Source organism: Marmota monax, unplaced genomic scaffold (assembly GCF_021218885.2).
Source record: "Marmota monax isolate L192 unplaced genomic scaffold, Marmota_monax_Labrador192_F-V1.1 WCK01_AAM20220418_F8-fsc00163, whole genome shotgun sequence".
Classification (NCBI taxonomy): Eukaryota; Metazoa; Chordata; class Mammalia; order Rodentia; family Sciuridae; genus Marmota; species Marmota monax.
In genome coordinates, this window is record NW_026693660.1 from 1,878,355 (window position 1) to 1,884,354 (window position 6,000).

Genomic DNA, 6,000 nt, shown 5'->3' on the forward strand with positions numbered 1-6,000 from the left:
TAAATTAAAAGAATACAATAAAGCAAAAAGTGACATGGTCTTCCTAGCTTTTAAAGGGATAATTTTATTTCATTTTGTTTTTGGTACTGAGGATTGAGCCCAGGGATGCTTTACCACTAAGCCACATCCCACCCTTTTTTATTTTCTATTTTGAGACAAGGTCTCGCTAAGTTGCTTTAGAGCCTCACTAAATTACTGAGGCTGGTTTCCAACTTGCAATCCTCCTGCCTTAGCCTCTGGAGTCACTGGCATTATAGGCATGTACTACCATGACCGGCCACACACATATTATTTTCAATGACTCTCTTCTATGAACTCATTACATAAATATTGGACTCTAAAAACAAACAATGAAAACACCCTAGTTTGTTGTGTATGAGTGTGTATGAGTGTAGGGATGGACTTCAATACACAAAGTTAAAATTTAAGGTTTATGTCAATCACTTAAACAATGTCTACTGTGTTCAGCATCTTCTCATAGATATTGTAGAAGATAAAATTAAATATAAAGTATAGACCTTATTCTCAGCAGGCTTCCTTCCATCTGATTGTAGAAACATGTGGGAATGTCAATAATAACCTCCTATTAGTTTTTCAGCAAGCCATCATATGATATTCATTCATGTAACTTGTGACTGGAAGATATTTCTTAAGAGGATCTATACATTTGAAAACATCTCAGTTAATGGTATCTGTCCTTAGGTAATGGCCATGTATCAAAGGTAACTGAAGAAATAAGATTTTCTTCCCATTTTAAGTATTTCTTTCTGTGGTGCTGGGGATGGAACCCAGGGCCTTTTGCATTCTAGGCAAGCATTCTACCACTGAGCTACACCCTTAGCTCTTTTTTCTCTATTTTAAAAAATTGAACAGTGCTAGGGATGTAGCTCAGTGGTAGTACAATTGCCTAGCATGTGTGAGGCCCTTGGTTTGTTTTCTAGCACCACAAAAAATAAACAAAAACAAAAACAAAACAAAAAAACTTTTTGCAGTCAGATAAGGACTAGGTAGCTCTTTACAGGGACATTGAATTTCTCTTTGGGCCAGTGTTCAGCCTTTTGAGCCTCCTAATGACTACCTGTGAGCAAAGTCTGACAGATTTTGTTTTTCGAATCAAGACTTAGCACTTATGTCCTGAATCTTTTCAGTAGCTAATCCAACACTTCAACCTGTCTTGGCTTGTTATAGACAGACACAAATGATAAGAGTCCCCAATCCTATTCTGTCATAACTTAATACCTCTGTCAAAGCTCAGTGATAAGAGTGGTAAAGATGCAGAGATAAAGAGCTAAACTCAGCCTGGCAGTTGAAAACTCTAATTTGAGAAGCTACTTCCAACATGTACTCTGCTGTGAAACAATATTATCTTGTCTTTATCTAGGGACACCCCCCTCACATTCCTTTCCCTCACTCTTTTTTTTTTTTCCCTGTGCTAGGGATGAAACCCAGGGCCTCTAGCATGCTAGGCCAATGCTCTACCGCTAAGCCACCCCCCCACCCCCCCACATTTCTATCTTTAATATTCTCAAACCAATACATCCACAACCTTGTTCCCTATTATCATCATGACTATTATTATTGTTTGACACAATTATTGAAGGATTAAAATTACATAGAACACAAAATGTGAAATTTGACATGCACTTCCTCTCTACTGGAAACCCAAGCGACATACGCACACAATGGGAATATAGAAGTATCTTAGGAAGAGTGAGTGAGGGAAAACAAGAGAGGGGCAAAGAAATAATTTGAAGATTTCCCTGGAGAAAGCATAAAATAAATCTTAAAGGAAGTAAGTTCCAAAGGAAGCAGGTTGATGTACCTTGCCACAGTAAAAAATGAATACCACCTTATTATTAATTCAATTCAGTGAAGAATCCTGGTCTGTGCAGGTTTCATCCACCACTAACCAAGCTCTTAACTACTGCTGACCTTGGTGGCCCAGTTTTCTTTCTTTCTTTTTTTTTTTTTTAAATTTTTTATTGTGGGTTGTTCAAAACATTACAAATTTCTTGACATATCATATTCCACACTTTGATTCAAGTGGGTTATGAACTCCCACCTTCACCCCATACACAGATTGCAGAATCACATCAGTTACACATCCACTGATTTACATATTGCCATACTAGTGTCTGTTGTGCTCCGCTGCCTTTCCCATCCTCCACCCTCCCCCCTCCCCACCTCTCCCCTCCCCTCCCCTCCTCTCTCTCTACCCCCTCCACTGTATAACCCTGAGGTCTACCCGCCTTTTTTAAAAAAAAAAAAAACATTTCTTGTAGTGCAGTTCTGTTTGAATGAAATCTCTCACTGGGGGAATTCTTTCTTGGCTGGGGAGTAGTGGTAAAACACCCCAGTGGGTATATTTTGTAATATATATGCTTCCTAGATCATTCTGATAAATATTTTCCTGCAAAAGTGTGTTAAAAGCTGGGAAGTATTATGGATTCCCATATAAAAATATTTTTCCCAGCTTGGTGCTGTGACACATGCCTCAACTCTGGAGGCCAAGGCAGAGGATTGCAAGTTCAAAGTCAACCTCAGCAATTTAGTGAGGCCCTAAGCAACTTAGTGAGACCCTGTCTTAAAAAAATTATGTGTGTGTGTGTGTGTGTATTCCTCACAGTTGGGCACAGATGTGTACCTGTAGTCTCAGCTGTCCAGGAGGCTGAGGCAGGAAGGTCAGCTTGAATTATATAACAAGACCCTATCTCAAAAAATTTTCCACAGTGTTCTTTTCAGATGATGTAATAAACTTACACTTGGTGATGCCATACAATGGAATATTATATATGCAGTCACTAAAATGATCTTTCTAAAAAACAGTTAATGACATTGAAAGTGTTTACAACTTAATTATAATTTTTTTAAAATCTCTTATGGGAAGAAATACACTAAAATATTAAAGGCTAGTATCTCTAGCTATGAAGTTTGCTGATGATTTTCTTTTTTCATATTTTATTCTGTACTTTTCAAATTGTCTCAAAGTGAATAAACTTATAGATGCTTCTTAGTGCACATGTGCAAGTATTTCTCCAAGGTACTTACCAAAAAGGGGGAATCAAACTATGCATATTGTATATCTTAATAATCAATAACAAATTGTCCTCAAAAAAGGTTTTATTAATCATGCTATCATTAAAGGATGAGTTTTCCCAATCCTTGCCAACACTTACTATGATGTTATTAAATTTTTGCTAATTTTAAGAGAAAAAAATTATTTTAATCTATACCTATTTACTGAATTTCAACATTTTTCATGCTTATCTCTGTCATTTGCATTTCCTCACTTCTCAATTGTTTTTTTTCATGCCTCTTTTTTTCTATATGATTTTTTCTTAGTGATTTATGGTGTTATTTTTATATTTTGGATATTGGTTTTTCAGAATATGGGCTTCAAAATTTTTCTGCCAGCTTGTACCAGTTTGCCTTGCCACTTGTGTTTTATTGAACAGAGTTCTCAATTTTGATATCATCATATTTTTCTTAGTTTCGTATTGGTTTGTTTTGGTACTAGAAATTGATGTTCTACTACTGAACTTCATCCCCATTTTTTTTTTTTGTACTTTGAGACAGAGTCTCACTGAGTTGCTCAGGCTGGCCTTGAATTTGCACTCCTCCTATCTCAGCTCCGAAGTAGCTGGGATTGTAGGTAGGTGGCTGCCACACCCAGCTCAAATATTTTTCTTTATGGCCCTGTGCTTTGAAGCCCTATCCTATCCCATAGTCTATATTTAAAAATTTTTTTTTTTAGCTTTTTAAAAATGTTCAGCTCTTTAATCCATTTGGAAATTAATTTGTAAATGGTGTGAGGTTGATACTGATCAAATTTGTTTTTCAAGTGAATAATTATTTATTATCTTGCTTTATAGACTTGAAATACCATTTTCCTAATATATGATATTCTCATACAGTCACTTGGGACTGTTTCTGTTCCCTATCTCATCATCTCAACATAGTAAAAATTTATTTCTGGATTGATTGATTGATTGACTATTTGGTGCCAGTGTCGCTTAACCACTGAGCCACATCCCCTGCCCTTTCTTGTTTTTATTTTGACACAGGGTCTCACTAAGTTGCTTAGGGCCTAGCTAAATTTCTGAGGCTGACTTTGAACTTGTGAGTCTCCTGCCTCAGCTTCTCAGGCTCTTGGGATTACAGGCATGTGCCACCATACTTGGCTTGTTCAGGGTATTTTAGACGTCTTAAATCAAAGCTGTTACTGACTTTTGTTGCTAGCTAGTTACCAGTGGCAGGGACCACATAAAAATCAAATGTGAATGCATGGAAAATAAAAACATCAAAATGAACAAAAACTTGAGCGAATAAAGACCATGATGAGAGAGAATAAAATACTTGTGTTTTTATGCATCCAAAAGTCATAATATCAAGCCTCTGCATTCACTATATCATCTAGTGCATTCACTATATCCTTTGGGTTGTTTCTGCTACCTCTACTCTTTATATGGATGATAGAGAAGTTTCTTTACATGATAATTGAAATAACAGAAAAGAAAAATACTATTAGGGATTATAGTAATGAATAACAGAAAAGTATCATATTACTTGGAGGCTGGTAAGCATTAAAAAGAAAACTGAACAAATAAGTGTTTAAAGTAAAAAATCACAATACACAGTATAAACTTTAAATCTAACCAATGTACACAATATGATTATACTCAAAATTGTATCTTTTTCATAGTAAAGCTAACATTACACAAGTAGGAAAAGCTGTCATGTGGGCAAATGTGGTTTTAAATCAACAGTTAATTCAATTATTTACAATAAATTTAGGTGTTCCTGGTTGAAAAGTCATGTTGATGGGGCATGGTGATTGTTAAGGGACTTGTGTTTAATGCAGTGTGACCAAAGTTTCAGGGCTCAGTAAACAGGAATAGGCAATAAAATCTTTTAATAACCACTTACACAGAAACATCCTATTTTTTTTAATGGAGGCAAAAAGTGAACATTGTGATTAACTGATCTCCTTTTAACTCACCAGTTTATAATTAGTTGCCTTATATTATAAGCTGACTTTTTCCCATTAAAGCAACTATTGAGCAAGTTCTAAGAAGCAGCTTCAAGAAGTACAACAAGCTTACTAGACAGTCATTTCTTCCCTTGCTTATATTAGGTTATCATTGGGGATAACCATTAACTACATAATAGACTTACCATTAGCATATCAAATGAAAGATTTAGTTTCTAAAATGGTAACTCACATATTTTTGTACTCTGGTTGTCGCTACTGAATTTGCATTGTAAAATGACCATAACCAGCATCTTCATGAAAGCTACCAACCATTGTTTTAAAACAAACTTTTTTTGTAAACCTGAAAGTATAGTTTTTGGAAAACCAAAAAGAAAAAATAGCAGAACATTTTTTATATACTTTGCTGAATAATATGAATTGTACAGCAACAATCCTCCGAGTGGAGATCATCTAGATAAATTGTGCTAACGAATTTTCTATCTAGCTGCTTCGAAACTACTTTCTCAGCGTAGTCCGCAGCTACCTGTGCGTTTCTGAGCTCGCTCCATAGCGGGCGCTGACGAGAAGCTGCAGCGCATCCACGCTCTGATGCGGTTGCGTACGTTTAAGCGCTTCCCGCTCTTACCGGCTGGGCTAAAACTTCAACTGCCATCTGACTCACAAGTCTGGTTTTCTACTCTGTCTGGTGCCCCCTGGTGCTCAGCACCTGCACAACCTTGGGTAGTTGCAAGGAGCAAAGGGGTCCAAGGAGTGCAAGGATGCTTTGAGGAAAAGCATTCCATTTACTGTGAACCCTATGGATCCAGATTTCCTGAGTCCACTGCCTTGGCATAAATTACATATGTACATTCGTGCAGCTCGAGAGGGGGTGGATAGATAGATAGATAGATATACATACCAAGTCCCTAAGTAAAAGAAAGCTGAAAAATAAGTTTCAACCAACTACAGAGGCAGAAGTCAACTCAGCCCTTTCAAGTTTGTAGACCAGACACGAGGATACATGGACT